The following is a 15,311-nucleotide window of genomic DNA, read 5'->3' as shown; positions in this document are numbered from 1 at the left end:
CCTGTTCCCGTCCGACCACCGAAGATAAGCAACAACGTTAGTATTTGGACCGGCGACCGCCTGGGAACTATGGCTGTCTTCATTTCTTGCTTTCTTGTCATTACCCCTGGCAGCCCTTTTTTCATGCTACCTTTCTCATGTGACAAAGATGCTTCCATACTGATTTTAAACTATCGTAAGATACGATATTAAGGAACTCAGTTTGAAAAGAGTGCGCCAAGGAAGACTTCCAAAGAGTCTCTGGAAATAACAAAACAGTATGAAGTGACAGAAATGTTGTGAAATACGTCAGGGCATATTGTTTTGTAGCAGTGCACAACGGAAAATTTGTAAACAAAAATTTACCTTTCGTCGCTACAAGAGATGGATGCTTTGTCGAACAGCCTGTGTCTAGTGTGCATGTTTTCGCACCTTTCCACGGCACGGCGCAGCACAGAGTTGCTCTGGTAGCTCCGAACGGCCGCACACGGCGCCTCGGACACGCCGGTTCGGCCCGCGCCCATCTCGCAGATGTTTCTAGTGCTTGTGCTGTCATATGGACCGCGACCCGAGCGGCAGCGAGCGGCAGTCGAGCAAAGTCGGGACAAGTCGGGACGGAAGGGGACAGCCGAGAATGCACCGTGCGAATTACGCAAATATCTGGAAGCGCGACGCGTGTCAGGCAGGTGAGAACGCTTCCCTCGGTCCAGCAGGACACTGCCACACCCCGCGCAGTCCCCCCGCCGCCGGCCGCGCCCAAGCCCTGCGCCGGATAACAATAATAAGGTGCGTCTCCCGCGAGTGTCGGAGGCCGCACGAATCAAACGAATGACAGCCGGTGCAACGAGCAGCTGTGTTGTGCGTGTGGTCCACGTGGCGGCGCGCCTCACTGCGCGTCGCCTTCGAGGTGGAAGGACGTGCTTTGCGTCAAATGCGCCACCGAAAACGGCGATTGCGTGTGTTGGGAGGAGAGGCGAAGCCTTCTTCTGCCGTGCGGCTACAGTATAACGACGCCAACGGCCATACCATGTTGAATACACCGGTTCTCGTCCGATCACCGAAGTTAAGCAACATCGGGCCCGGTTAGTACTTGGATGGGTGACCGCCTGGGAACACCGGGTGCTGTTGGCTCCCTCTCTTTTTTTAAATTTTACGTCACTACACCTGCCAGCCCTCTTTTCATAAAAACGCTCAGGTGCGACAAAGATGCTTCCACAAGCATTTTAAACTACTGTATTAAACGTAAGATGCGAAATTACAGTAATGAACTCAGTTTGAACAAGAGTGCACGGAGGAAGAGTGCTAGGAACTCGTTGAAAATAACGAAACACTGCGAATCGACAGATGTGCTCTTGAAATGCGTCAGAGCCTACTGTTTAGTAGGAGCGCTAAATTCCAAAAACTAACTACATTAAAAAAAAACCTGTTCCCGTCCGACCACCGAAGATAAGCAACAACGTTAGTATTTGGACCGGCGACCGCCTGGGAACTATGGCTGTCTTCATTTCTTGCTTTCTTGTCATTACCCCTGGCAGCCCTTTTTTCATGCTACCTTTCTCATGTGACAAAGATGCTTCCATACTGATTTTAAACTATCGTAAGATACGATATTAAGGAACTCAGTTTGAAAAGAGTGCGCCAAGGAAGACTTCCAAAGAGTCTCTGGAAATAACAAAACAGTATGAAGTGACAGAAATGTTGTGAAATACGTCAGGGCATATTGTTTTGTAGCAGTGCACAACGGAAAATTTGTAAACAAAAATTTACCTTTCGTCGCTACAAGAGATGGATGCTTTGTCGAACAGCCTGTGTCTAGTGTGCATGTTTTCGCACCTTTCCACGGCACGGCGCAGCACAGAGTTGCTCTGGTAGCTCCGAACGGCCGCACACGGCGCCTCGGACACGCCGGTTCGGCCCGCGCCCATCTCGCAGATGTTTCTAGTGCTTGTGCTGTCATATGGACCGCGACCCGAGCGGCAGCGAGCGGCAGTCGAGCAAAGTCGGGACAAGTCGGGACGGAAGGGGACAGCCGAGAATGCACCGTGCGAATTACGCAAATATCTGGAAGCGCGACGCGTGTCAGGCAGGTGAGAACGCTTCCCTCGGTCCAGCAGGACACTGCCACACCCCGCGCAGTCCCCCCGCCGCCGGCCGCGCCCAAGCCCTGCGCCGGATAACAATAATAAGGTGCGTCTCCCGCGAGTGTCGGAGGCCGCACGAATCAAACGAATGACAGCCGGTGCAACGAGCAGCTGTGTTGTGCGTGTGGTCCACGTGGCGGCGCGCCTCACTGCGCGTCGCCTTCGAGGTGGAAGGACGTGCTTTGCGTCAAATGCGCCACCGAAAACGGCGATTGCGTGTGTTGGGAGGAGAGGCGAAGCCTTCTTCTGCCGTGCGGCTACAGTATAACGACGCCAACGGCCATACCATGTTGAATACACCGGTTCTCGTCCGATCACCGAAGTTAAGCAACATCGGGCCCGGTTAGTACTTGGATGGGTGACCGCCTGGGAACACCGGGTGCTGTTGGCTCCCTCTCTTTTTTTAAATTTTACGTCACTACACCTGCCAGCCCTCTTTTCATAAAAACGCTCAGGTGCGACAAAGATGCTTCCACAAGCATTTTAAACTACTGTATTAAACGTAAGATGCGAAATTACAGTAATGAACTCAGTTTGAACAAGAGTGCACGGAGGAAGAGTGCTAGGAACTCGTTGAAAATAACGAAACACTGCGAATCGACAGATGTGCTCTTGAAATGCGTCAGAGCCTACTGTTTAGTAGGAGCGCTAAATTCCAAAAACTAACTACATTAAAAAAAAACCTGTTCCCGTCCGACCACCGAAGATAAGCAACAACGTTAGTATTTGGACCGGCGACCGCCTGGGAACTATGGCTGTCTTCATTTCTTGCTTTCTTGTCATTACCCCTGGCAGCCCTTTTTTCATGCTACCTTTCTCATGTGACAAAGATGCTTCCATACTGATTTTAAACTATCGTAAGATACGATATTAAGGAACTCAGTTTGAAAAGAGTGCGCCAAGGAAGACTTCCAAAGAGTCTCTGGAAATAACAAAACAGTATGAAGTGACAGAAATGTTGTGAAATACGTCAGGGCATATTGTTTTGTAGCAGTGCACAACGGAAAATTTGTAAACAAAAATTTACCTTTCGTCGCTACAAGAGATGGATGCTTTGTCGAACAGCCTGTGTCTAGTGTGCATGTTTTCGCACCTTTCCACGGCACGGCGCAGCACAGAGTTGCTCTGGTAGCTCCGAACGGCCGCACACGGCGCCTCGGACACGCCGGTTCGGCCCGCGCCCATCTCGCAGATGTTTCTAGTGCTTGTGCTGTCATATGGACCGCGACCCGAGCGGCAGCGAGCGGCAGTCGAGCAAAGTCGGGACAAGTCGGGACGGAAGGGGACAGCCGAGAATGCACCGTGCGAATTACGCAAATATCTGGAAGCGCGACGCGTGTCAGGCAGGTGAGAACGCTTCCCTCGGTCCAGCAGGACACTGCCACACCCCGCGCAGTCCCCCCGCCGCCGGCCGCGCCCAAGCCCTGCGCCGGATAACAATAATAAGGTGCGTCTCCCGCGAGTGTCGGAGGCCGCACGAATCAAACGAATGACAGCCGGTGCAACGAGCAGCTGTGTTGTGCGTGTGGTCCACGTGGCGGCGCGCCTCACTGCGCGTCGCCTTCGAGGTGGAAGGACGTGCTTTGCGTCAAATGCGCCACCGAAAACGGCGATTGCGTGTGTTGGGAGGAGAGGCGAAGCCTTCTTCTGCCGTGCGGTTACAGTATAACGACGCCAGCGGCCATACCATGTTGAATACACCGGTTCTCGTCCGATCACCGAAGTTAAGCAACATCGGGCCCGGTTAGTACTTGGATGGGTGACCGCCTGGGAACACCGGGTGCTGTTGGCTCCCTCTCTTTTTTTAAATTTTACGTCACTACACCTGCCAGCCCTCTTTTCATAAAAACGCTCAGGTGCGACAAAGATGCTTCCACAAGCATTTTAAACTACTGTATTAAACGTAAGATGCGAAATTACAGTAATGAACTCAGTTTGAACAAGAGTGCACGGAGGAAGAGTGCTAGGAACTCGTTGAAAATAACGAAACACTGCGAATCGACAGATGTGCTCTTGAAATGCGTCAGAGCCTACTGTTTAGTAGGAGCGCTAAATTCCAAAAACTAACTACATTAAAAAAAAACCTGTTCCCGTCCGACCACCGAAGATAAGCAACAACGTTAGTATTTGGACCGGCGACCGCCTGGGAACTATGGCTGTCTTCATTTCTTGCTTTCTTGTCATTACCCCTGGCAGCACTTTTTTCATGCTACCTTTCTCATGTGACAAAGATGCTTCCATACTGATTTTAAACTATCGTAAGATACGATATTAAGGAACTCAGTTTGAAAAGAGTGCGCCAAGGAAGACTTCCAAAGAGTCTCTGGAAATAACAAAACAGTATGAAGTGACAGAAATGTTGTGAAATACGTCAGGGCATATTGTTTTGTAGCAGTGCACAACGGAAAATTTGTAAACAAAAATTTACCTTTCGTCGCTACAAGAGATGGATGCTTTGTCGAACAGCCTGTGTCTAGTGTGCATGTTTTTGCACCTTTCCACGGCACGGCGCAGCACAGAGTTGCTCTGGTAGCTCCGAACGGCCGCACACGGCGCCTCGGACACGCCGGTTCGGCCCGCGCCCATCTCGCAGATGTTTCTCGTGCTTGTGCTGTCATATGGACCGCGACCCGAGCGGCAGCGAGCGGCAGTCGAGCAAAGTCGGGACAAGTCGGGACGGAAGGGGACAGCCGAGAATGCACCGTGCGAATTACGCAAATATCTGGAAGCGCGACGCGTGTCAGGCAGGTGAGAACGCTTCCCTCGGTCCAGCAGGACACTGCCACACCCCGCGCAGTCCCCCCGCCGCCGGCCGCGCCCAAGCCCTGCGCCGGATAACAATAATAAGGTGCGTCTCCCGCGAGTGTCGGAGGCCGCACGAATCAAACGAATGACAGCCGGTGCAACGAGCAGCTGTGTTGTGCGTGTGGTCCACGTGGCGGCGCGCCTCACTGCGCGTCGCCTTCGAGGTGGAAGGACGTGCTTTGCGTCAAATGCGCCACCGAAAACGGCGATTGCGTGTGTTGGGAGGAGAGGCGAAGCCTTCTTCTGCCGTGCGGTTACAGTATAACGACGCCAGCGGCCATACCATGTTGAATACACCGGTTCTCGTCCGATCACCGAAGTTAAGCAACATCGGGCCCGGTTAGTACTTGGATGGGTGACCGCCTGGGAACACCGGGTGCTGTTGGCTCCCTCTCTTTTTTTAAATTTTACGTCACTACACCTGCCAGCCCTCTTTTCATAAAAACGCTCAGGTGCGACAAAGATGCTTCCACAAGCATTTTAAACTACTGTATTAAACGTAAGATGCGAAATTACAGTAATGAACTCAGTTTGAACAAGAGTGCACGGAGGAAGAGTGCTAGGAACTCGTTGAAAATAACGAAACACTGCGAATCGACAGATGTGCTCTTGAAATGCGTCAGAGCCTACTGTTTAGTAGGAGCGCTAAATTCCAAAAACTAACTACATTAAAAAAAAACCTGTTCCCGTCCGACCACCGAAGATAAGCAACAACGTTAGTATTTGGACCGGCGACCGCCTGGGAACTATGGCTGTCTTCATTTCTTGCTTTCTTGTCATTACCCCTGGCAGCCCTTTTTTCATGCTACCTTTCTCATGTGACAAAGATGCTTCCATACTGATTTTAAACTATCGTAAGATACGATATTAAGGAACTCAGTTTGAAAAGAGTGCGCCAAGGAAGACTTCCAAAGAGTCTCTGGAAATAACAAAACAGTATGAAGTGACAGAAATGTTGTGAAATACGTCAGGGCATATTGTTTTGTAGCAGTGCACAACGGAAAATTTGTAAACAAAAATTTACCTTTCGTCGCTACAAGAGATGGATGCTTTGTCGAACAGCCTGTGTCTAGTGTGCATGTTTTCGCACCTTTCCACGGCACGGCGCAGCACAGAGTTGCTCTGGTAGCTCCGAACGGCCGCACACGGCGCCTCGGACACGCCGGTTCGGCCCGCGCCCATCTCGCAGATGTTTCTCGTGCTTGTGCTGTCATATGGACCGCGACCCGAGCGGCAGCGAGCGGCAGTCGAGCAAAGTCGGGACAAGTCGGGACGGAAGGGGACAGCCGAGAATGCACCGTGCGAATTACGCAAATATCTGGAAGCGCGACGCGTGTCAGGCAGGTGAGAACGCTTCCCTCGGTCCAGCAGGACACTGCCACACCCCGCGCAGTCCCCCCGCCGCCGGCCGCGCCCAAGCCCTGCGCCGGATAACAATAATAAGGTGCGTCTCCCGCGAGTGTCGGAGGCCGCACGAATCAAACGAATGACAGCCGGTGCAACGAGCAGCTGTGTTGTGCGTGTGGTCCACGTGGCGGCGCGCCTCACTGCGCGTCGCCTTCGAGGTGGAAGGACGTGCTTTGCGTCAAATGCGCCACCGAAAACGGCGATTGCGTGTGTTGGGAGGAGAGGCGAAGCCTTCTTCTGCCGTGCGGTTACAGTATAACGACGCCAGCGGCCATACCATGTTGAATACACCGGTTCTCGTCCGATCACCGAAGTTAAGCAACATCGGGCCCGGTTAGTACTTGGATGGGTGACCGCCTGGGAACACCGGGTGCTGTTGGCTCCCTCTCTTTTTTTAAATTTTACGTCACTACACCTGCCAGCCCTCTTTTCATAAAAACGCTCAGGTGCGACAAAGATGCTTCCACAAGCATTTTAAACTACTGTATTAAACGTAAGATGCGAAATTACAGTAATGAACTCAGTTTGAACAAGAGTGCACGGAGGAAGAGTGCTAGGAACTCGTTGAAAATAACGAAACACTGCGAATCGACAGATGTGCTCTTGAAATGCGTCAGAGCCTACTGTTTAGTAGGAGCGCTAAATTCCAAAAACTAACTACATTAAAAAAAAACCTGTTCCCGTCCGACCACCGAAGATAAGCAACAACGTTAGTATTTGGACCGGCGACCGCCTGGGAACTATGGCTGTCTTCATTTCTTGCTTTCTTGTCATTACCCCTGGCAGCCCTTTTTTCATGCTACCTTTCTCATGTGACAAAGATGCTTCCATACTGATTTTAAACTATCGTAAGATACGATATTAAGGAACTCAGTTTGAAAAGAGTGCGCCAAGGAAGACTTCCAAAGAGTCTCTGGAAATAACAAAACAGTATGAAGTGACAGAAATGTTGTGAAATACGTCAGGGCATATTGTTTTGTAGCAGTGCACAACGGAAAATTTGTAAACAAAAATTTACCTTTCGTCGCTACAAGAGATGGATGCTTTGTCGAACAGCCTGTGTCTAGTGTGCATGTTTTCGCACCTTTCCACGGCACGGCGCAGCACAGAGTTGCTCTGGTAGCTCCGAACGGCCGCACACGGCGCCTCGGACACGCCGGTTCGGCCCGCGCCCATCTCGCAGATGTTTCTCGTGCTTGTGCTGTCATATGGACCGCGACCCGAGCGGCAGCGAGCGGCAGTCGAGCAAAGTCGGGACAAGTCGGGACGGAAGGGGACAGCCGAGAATGCACCGTGCGAATTACGCAAATATCTGGAAGCGCGACGCGTGTCAGGCAGGTGAGAACGCTTCCCTCGGTCCAGCAGGACACTGCCACACCCCGCGCAGTCCCCCCGCCGCCGGCCGCGCCCAAGCCCTGCGCCGGATAACAATAATAAGGTGCGTCTCCCGCGAGTGTCGGAGGCCGCACGAATCAAACGAATGACAGCCGGTGCAACGAGCAGCTGTGTTGTGCGTGTGGTCCACGTGGCGGCGCGCCTCACTGCGCGTCGCCTTCGAGGTGGAAGGACGTGCTTTGCGTCAAATGCGCCACCGAAAACGGCGATTGCGTGTGTTGGGAGGAGAGGCGAAGCCTTCTTCTGCCGTGCGGCTACAGTATAACGACGCCAACGGCCATACCATGTTGAATACACCGGTTCTCGTCCGATCACCGAAGTTAAGCAACATCGGGCCCGGTTAGTACTTGGATGGGTGACCGCCTGGGAACACCGGGTGCTGTTGGCTCCCTCTCTTTTTTTAAATTTTACGTCACTACACCTGCCAGCCCTCTTTTCATAAAAACGCTCAGGTGCGACAAAGATGCTTCCACAAGCATTTTAAACTACTGTATTAAACGTAAGATGCGAAATTACAGTAATGAACTCAGTTTGAACAAGAGTGCACGGAGGAAGAGTGCTAGGAACTCGTTGAAAATAACGAAACACTGCGAATCGACAGATGTGCTCTTGAAATGCGTCAGAGCCTACTGTTTAGTAGGAGCGCTAAATTCCAAAAACTAACTACATTAAAAAAAAACCTGTTCCCGTCCGACCACCGAAGATAAGCAACAACGTTAGTATTTGGACCGGCGACCGCCTGGGAACTATGGCTGTCTTCATTTCTTGCTTTCTTGTCATTACCCCTGGCAGCCCTTTTTTCATGCTACCTTTCTCATGTGACAAAGATGCTTCCATACTGATTTTAAACTATCGTAAGATACGATATTAAGGAACTCAGTTTGAAAAGAGTGCGCCAAGGAAGACTTCCAAAGAGTCTCTGGAAATAACAAAACAGTATGAAGTGACAGAAATGTTGTGAAATACGTCAGGGCATATTGTTTTGTAGCAGTGCACAACGGAAAATTTGTAAACAAAAATTTACCTTTCGTCGCTACAAGAGATGGATGCTTTGTCGAACAGCCTGTGTCTAGTGTGCATGTTTTCGCACCTTTCCACGGCACGGCGCAGCACAGAGTTGCTCTGGTAGCTCCGAACGGCCGCACACGGCGCCTCGGACACGCCGGTTCGGCCCGCGCCCATCTCGCAGATGTTTCTAGTGCTTGTGCTGTCATATGGACCGCGACCCGAGCGGCAGCGAGCGGCAGTCGAGCAAAGTCGGGACAAGTCGGGACGGAAGGGGACAGCCGAGAATGCACCGTGCGAATTACGCAAATATCTGGAAGCGCGACGCGTGTCAGGCAGGTGAGAACGCTTCCCTCGGTCCAGCAGGACACTGCCACACCCCGCGCAGTCCCCCCGCCGCCGGCCGCGCCCAAGCCCTGCGCCGGATAACAATAATAAGGTGCGTCTCCCGCGAGTGTCGGAGGCCGCACGAATCAAACGAATGACAGCCGGTGCAACGAGCAGCTGTGTTGTGCGTGTGGTCCACGTGGCGGCGCGCCTCACTGCGCGTCGCCTTCGAGGTGGAAGGACGTGCTTTGCGTCAAATGCGCCACCGAAAACGGCGATTGCGTGTGTTGGGAGGAGAGGCGAAGCCTTCTTCTGCCGTGCGGTTACAGTATAACGACGCCAGCGGCCATACCATGTTGAATACACCGGTTCTCGTCCGATCACCGAAGTTAAGCAACATCGGGCCCGGTTAGTACTTGGATGGGTGACCGCCTGGGAACACCGGGTGCTGTTGGCTCCCTCTCTTTTTTTAAATTTTACGTCACTACACCTGCCAGCCCTCTTTTCATAAAAACGCTCAGGTGCGACAAAGATGCTTCCACAAGCATTTTAAACTACTGTATTAAACGTAAGATGCGAAATTACAGTAATGAACTCAGTTTGAACAAGAGTGCACGGAGGAAGAGTGCTAGGAACTCGTTGAAAATAACGAAACACTGCGAATCGACAGATGTGCTCTTGAAATGCGTCAGAGCCTACTGTTTAGTAGGAGCGCTAAATTCCAAAAACTAACTACATTAAAAAAAAACCTGTTCCCGTCCGACCACCGAAGATAAGCAACAACGTTAGTATTTGGACCGGCGACCGCCTGGGAACTATGGCTGTCTTCATTTCTTGCTTTCTTGTCATTACCCCTGGCAGCCCTTTTTTCATGCTACCTTTCTCATGTGACAAAGATGCTTCCATACTGATTTTAAACTATCGTAAGATACGATATTAAGGAACTCAGTTTGAAAAGAGTGCGCCAAGGAAGACTTCCAAAGAGTCTCTGGAAATAACAAAACAGTATGAAGTGACAGAAATGTTGTGAAATACGTCAGGGCATATTGTTTTGTAGCAGTGCACAACGGAAAATTTGTAAACAAAAATTTACCTTTCGTCGCTACAAGAGATGGATGCTTTGTCGAACAGCCTGTGTCTAGTGTGCATGTTTTCGCACCTTTCCACGGCACGGCGCAGCACAGAGTTGCTCTGGTAGCTCCGAACGGCCGCACACGGCGCCTCGGACACGCCGGTTCGGCCCGCGCCCATCTCGCAGATGTTTCTCGTGCTTGTGCTGTCATATGGACCGCGACCCGAGCGGCAGCGAGCGGCAGTCGAGCAAAGTCGGGACAAGTCGGGACGGAAGGGGACAGCCGAGAATGCACCGTGCGAATTACGCAAATATCTGGAAGCGCGACGCGTGTCAGGCAGGTGAGAACGCTTCCCTCGGTCCAGCAGGACACTGCCACACCCCGCGCAGTCCCCCCGCCGCCGGCCGCGCCCAAGCCCTGCGCCGGATAACAATAATAAGGTGCGTCTCCCGCGAGTGTCGGAGGCCGCACGAATCAAACGAATGACAGCCGGTGCAACGAGCAGCTGTGTTGTGCGTGTGGTCCACGTGGCGGCGCGCCTCACTGCGCGTCGCCTTCGAGGTGGAAGGACGTGCTTTGCGTCAAATGCGCCACCGAAAACGGCGATTGCGTGTGTTGGGAGGAGAGGCGAAGCCTTCTTCTGCCGTGCGGTTACAGTATAACGACGCCAGCGGCCATACCATGTTGAATACACCGGTTCTCGTCCGATCACCGAAGTTAAGCAACATCGGGCCCGGTTAGTACTTGGATGGGTGACCGCCTGGGAACACCGGGTGCTGTTGGCTCCCTCTCTTTTTTTAAATTTTACGTCACTACACCTGCCAGCCCTCTTTTCATAAAAACGCTCAGGTGCGACAAAGATGCTTCCACAAGCATTTTAAACTACTGTATTAAACGTAAGATGCGAAATTACAGTAATGAACTCAGTTTGAACAAGAGTGCACGGAGGAAGAGTGCTAGGAACTCGTTGAAAATAACGAAACACTGCGAATCGACAGATGTGCTCTTGAAATGCGTCAGAGCCTACTGTTTAGTAGGAGCGCTAAATTCCAAAAACTAACTACATTAAAAAAAAACCTGTTCCCGTCCGACCACCGAAGATAAGCAACAACGTTAGTATTTGGACCGGCGACTGCCTGGGAACTATGGCTGTCTTCATTTCTTGCTTTCTTGTCATTACCCCTGGCAGCCCTTTTTTCATGCTACCTTTCTCATGTGACAAAGATGCTTCCATACTGATTTTAAACTATCGTAAGATACGATATTAAGGAACTCAGTTTGAAAAGAGTGCGCCAAGGAAGACTTCCAAAGAGTCTCTGGAAATAACAAAACAGTATGAAGTGACAGAAATGTTGTGAAATACGTCAGGGCATATTGTTTTGTAGCAGTGCACAACGGAAAATTTGTAAACAAAAATTTACCTTTCGTCGCTACAAGAGATGGATGCTTTGTCGAACAGCCTGTGTCTAGTGTGCATGTTTTCGCACCTTTCCACGGCACGGTGCAGCACAGAGTTGCTCTGGTAGCTCCGAACGGCCGCACACGGCGCCTCGGACACGCCGGTTCGGCCCGCGCCCATCTCGCAGATGTTTCTCGTGCTTGTGCTGTCATATGGACCGCGACCCGAGCGGCAGCGAGCGGCAGTCGAGCAAAGTCGGGACAAGTCGGGACGGAAGGGGACAGCCGAGAATGCACCGTGCGAATTACGCAAATATCTGGAAGCGCGACGCGTGTCAGGCAGGTGAGAACGCTTCCCTCGGTCCAGCAGGACACTGCCACACCCCGCGCAGTCCCCCCGCCGCCGGCCGCGCCCAAGCCCTGCGCCGGATAACAATAATAAGGTGCGTCTCCCGCGAGTGTCGGAGGCCGCACGAATCAAACGAATGACAGCCGGTGCAACGAGCAGCTGTGTTGTGCGTGTGGTCCACGTGGCGGCGCGCCTCACTGCGCGTCGCCTTCGAGGTGGAAGGACGTGCTTTGCGTCAAATGCGCCACCGAAAACGGCGATTGCGTGTGTTGGGAGGAGAGGCGAAGCCTTCTTCTGCCGTGCGGTTACAGTATAACGACGCCAGCGGCCATACCATGTTGAATACACCGGTTCTCGTCCGATCACCGAAGTTAAGCAACATCGGGCCCGGTTAGTACTTGGATGGGTGACCGCCTGGGAACACCGGGTGCTGTTGGCTCCCTCTCTTTTTTTAAATTTTACGTCACTACACCTGCCAGCCCTCTTTTCATAAAAACGCTCAGGTGCGACAAAGATGCTTCCACAAGCATTTTAAACTACTGTATTAAACGTAAGATGCGAAATTACAGTAATGAACTCAGTTTGAACAAGAGTGCACGGAGGAAGAGTGCTAGGAACTCGTTGAAAATAACGAAACACTGCGAATCGACAGATGTGCTCTTGAAATGCGTCAGAGCCTACTGTTTAGTAGGAGCGCTAAATTCCAAAAACTAACTACATTAAAAAAAAACCTGTTCCCGTCCGACCACCGAAGATAAGCAACAACGTTAGTATTTGGACCGGCGACCGCCTGGGAACTATGGCTGTCTTCATTTCTTGCTTTCTTGTCATTACCCCTGGCAGCCCTTTTTTCATGCTACCTTTCTCATGTGACAAAGATGCTTCCATACTGATTTTAAACTATCGTAAGATACGATATTAAGGAACTCAGTTTGAAAAGAGTGCGCCAAGGAAGACTTCCAAAGAGTCTCTGGAAATAACAAAACAGTATGAAGTGACAGAAATGTTGTGAAATACGTCAGGGCATATTGTTTTGTAGCAGTGCACAACGGAAAATTTGTAAACAAAAATTTACCTTTCGTCGCTACAAGAGATGGATGCTTTGTCGAACAGCCTGTGTCTAGTGTGCATGTTTTCGCACCTTTCCACGGCACGGCGCAGCACAGAGTTGCTCTGGTAGCTCCGAACGGCCGCACACGGCGCCTCGGACACGCCGGTTCGGCCCGCGCCCATCTCGCAGATGTTTCTCGTGCTTGTGCTGTCATATGGACCGCGACCCGAGCGGCAGCGAGCGGCAGTCGAGCAAAGTCGGGACAAGTCGGGACGGAAGGGGACAGCCGAGAATGCACCGTGCGAATTACGCAAATATCTGGAAGCGCGACGCGTGTCAGGCAGGTGAGAACGCTTCCCTCGGTCCAGCAGGACACTGCCACACCCCGCGCAGTCCCCCCGCCGCCGGCCGCGCCCAAGCCCTGCGCCGGATAACAATAATAAGGTGCGTCTCCCGCGAGTGTCGGAGGCCGCACGAATCAAACGAATGACAGCCGGTGCAACGAGCAGCTGTGTTGTGCGTGTGGTCCACGTGGCGGCGCGCCTCACTGCGCGTCGCCTTCGAGGTGGAAGGACGTGCTTTGCGTCAAATGCGCCACCGAAAACGGCGATTGCGTGTGTTGGGAGGAGAGGCGAAGCCTTCTTCTGCCATGCGGCTACAGTATAACGACGCCAACGGCCATACCATGTTGAATACACCGGTTCTCGTCCGATCACCGAAGTTAAGCAACATCGGGCCCGGTTAGTACTTGGATGGGTGACCGCCTGGGAACACCGGGTGCTGTTGGCTCCCTCTCTTTTTTTAAATTTTACGTCACTACACCTGCCAGCCCTCTTTTCATAAAAACGCTCAGGTGCGACAAAGATGCTTCCACAAGCATTTTAAACTACTGTATTAAACGTAAGATGCGAAATTACAGTAATGAACTCAGTTTGAACAAGAGTGCACGGAGGAAGAGTGCTAGGAACTCGTTGAAAATAACGAAACACTGCGAATCGACAGATGTGCTCTTGAAATGCGTCAGAGCCTACTGTTTAGTAGGAGCGCTAAATTCCAAAAACTAACTACATTAAAAAAAAACCTGTTCCCGTCCGACCACCGAAGATAAGCAACAACGTTAGTATTTGGACCGGCGACCGCCTGGGAACTATGGCTGTCTTCATTTCTTGCTTTCTTGTCATTACCCCTGGCAGCCCTTTTTTCATGCTACCTTTCTCATGTGACAAAGATGCTTCCATACTGATTTTAAACTATCGTAAGATACGATATTAAGGAACTCAGTTTGAAAAGAGTGCGCCAAGGAAGACTTCCAAAGAGTCTCTGGAAATAACAAAACAGTATGAAGTGACAGAAATGTTGTGAAATACGTCAGGGCATATTGTTTTGTAGCAGTGCACAACGGAAAATTTGTAAACAAAAATTTACCTTTCGTCGCTACAAGAGATGGATGCTTTGTCGAACAGCCTGTGTCTAGTGTGCATGTTTTCGCACCTTTCCACGGCACGGCGCAGCACAGAGTTGCTCTGGTAGCTCCGAACGGCCGCACACGGCGCCTCGGACACGCCGGTTCGGCCCGCGCCCATCTCGCAGATGTTTCTCGTGCTTGTGCTGTCATATGGACCGCGACCCGAGCGGCAGCGAGCGGCAGTCGAGCAAAGTCGGGACAAGTCGGGACGGAAGGGGACAGCCGAGAATGCACCGTGCGAATTACGCAAATAACTGGAAGCGCGACGCGTGTCAGGCAGGTGAGAACGCTTCCCTCGGTCCAGCAGGACACTGCCACACCCCGCGCAGTCCCCCCGCCGCCGGCCGCGCCCAAGCCCTGCGCCGGATAACAATAATAAGGTGCGTCTCCCGCGAGTGTCGGAGGCCGCACGAATCAAACGAATGACAGCCGGTGCAACGAGCAGCTGTGTTGTGCGTGTGGTCCACGTGGCGGCGCGCCTCACTGCGCGTCGCCTTCGAGGTGGAAGGACGTGCTTTGCGTCAAATGCGCCACCGAAAACGGCGATTGCGTGTGTTGGGAGGAGAGGCGAAGCCTTCTTCTGCCATGCGGCTACAGTATAACGACGCCAACGGCCATACCATGTTGAATACACCGGTTCTCGTCCGATCACCGAAGTTAAGCAACATCGGGCCCGGTTAGTACTTGGATGGGTGACCGCCTGGGAACACCGGGTGCTGTTGGCTCCCTCTCTTTTTTTAAATTTTACGTCACTACACCTGCCAGCCCTCTTTTCATAAAAACGCTCAGGTGCGACAAAGATGCTTCCACAAGCATTTTAAACTACTGTATTAAACGTAAGATGCGAAATTACAGTAATGAACTCAGTTTGAACAAGAGTGCACGGAGGAAGAGTGCTAGGAACTCGTTGAAAATA

The 15,311-nt window shown here is 51.8% G+C and overlaps 11 non-coding genes across 11 annotated transcripts; all 11 read left to right on the top strand.

Annotated features, from left to right (window-relative positions):
- The first annotated feature begins 991 nt into the window (after window positions 1-991).
- LOC126274620 (5S ribosomal RNA) lies at window positions 992-1,110 on the top strand. Its single transcript, XR_007550184.1, has one exon. It is a non-coding gene; the product is annotated as a 5S ribosomal RNA (ribosomal RNA).
- A 1,282-nt stretch (window positions 1,111-2,392) lies between these two features.
- Window positions 2,393-2,511, top strand: LOC126274619 (5S ribosomal RNA). The gene has a single exon (XR_007550183.1). It is a non-coding gene; the product is annotated as a 5S ribosomal RNA (ribosomal RNA).
- A 1,282-nt stretch (window positions 2,512-3,793) lies between these two features.
- On the top strand, window positions 3,794-3,912 carry LOC126273878 (5S ribosomal RNA). The gene has a single exon (XR_007549714.1). It is a non-coding gene; the product is annotated as a 5S ribosomal RNA (ribosomal RNA).
- Window positions 3,913-5,194: 1,282 nt separating this feature from the next.
- On the top strand, window positions 5,195-5,313 carry LOC126273876 (5S ribosomal RNA). The gene has a single exon (XR_007549712.1). It is a non-coding gene; the product is annotated as a 5S ribosomal RNA (ribosomal RNA).
- A 1,282-nt stretch (window positions 5,314-6,595) lies between these two features.
- Window positions 6,596-6,714, top strand: LOC126273875 (5S ribosomal RNA). Its single transcript, XR_007549711.1, has one exon. It is a non-coding gene; the product is annotated as a 5S ribosomal RNA (ribosomal RNA).
- A 1,282-nt stretch (window positions 6,715-7,996) lies between these two features.
- LOC126274618 (5S ribosomal RNA) lies at window positions 7,997-8,115 on the top strand. Its single transcript, XR_007550182.1, has one exon. It is a non-coding gene; the product is annotated as a 5S ribosomal RNA (ribosomal RNA).
- Window positions 8,116-9,397: 1,282 nt separating this feature from the next.
- On the top strand, window positions 9,398-9,516 carry LOC126273874 (5S ribosomal RNA). The gene has a single exon (XR_007549710.1). It is a non-coding gene; the product is annotated as a 5S ribosomal RNA (ribosomal RNA).
- Window positions 9,517-10,798: 1,282 nt separating this feature from the next.
- LOC126273873 (5S ribosomal RNA) lies at window positions 10,799-10,917 on the top strand. The gene has a single exon (XR_007549709.1). It is a non-coding gene; the product is annotated as a 5S ribosomal RNA (ribosomal RNA).
- A 1,282-nt stretch (window positions 10,918-12,199) lies between these two features.
- On the top strand, window positions 12,200-12,318 carry LOC126273872 (5S ribosomal RNA). The gene has a single exon (XR_007549708.1). It is a non-coding gene; the product is annotated as a 5S ribosomal RNA (ribosomal RNA).
- A 1,282-nt stretch (window positions 12,319-13,600) lies between these two features.
- Window positions 13,601-13,719, top strand: LOC126274617 (5S ribosomal RNA). The gene has a single exon (XR_007550181.1). It is a non-coding gene; the product is annotated as a 5S ribosomal RNA (ribosomal RNA).
- A 1,282-nt stretch (window positions 13,720-15,001) lies between these two features.
- On the top strand, window positions 15,002-15,120 carry LOC126274615 (5S ribosomal RNA). Its single transcript, XR_007550179.1, has one exon. It is a non-coding gene; the product is annotated as a 5S ribosomal RNA (ribosomal RNA).
- Window positions 15,121-15,311: the final 191 nt, after the last annotated feature.

This window comes from Schistocerca gregaria, chromosome 5 (assembly GCF_023897955.1).
Source record: "Schistocerca gregaria isolate iqSchGreg1 chromosome 5, iqSchGreg1.2, whole genome shotgun sequence".
In the NCBI taxonomy this organism is placed as follows: Eukaryota; Metazoa; Arthropoda; class Insecta; order Orthoptera; family Acrididae; genus Schistocerca; species Schistocerca gregaria.
The sequence above is the reverse complement of the archived record's forward strand: the minus strand, read 5'-3'. Positions and strand labels throughout refer to the sequence as shown.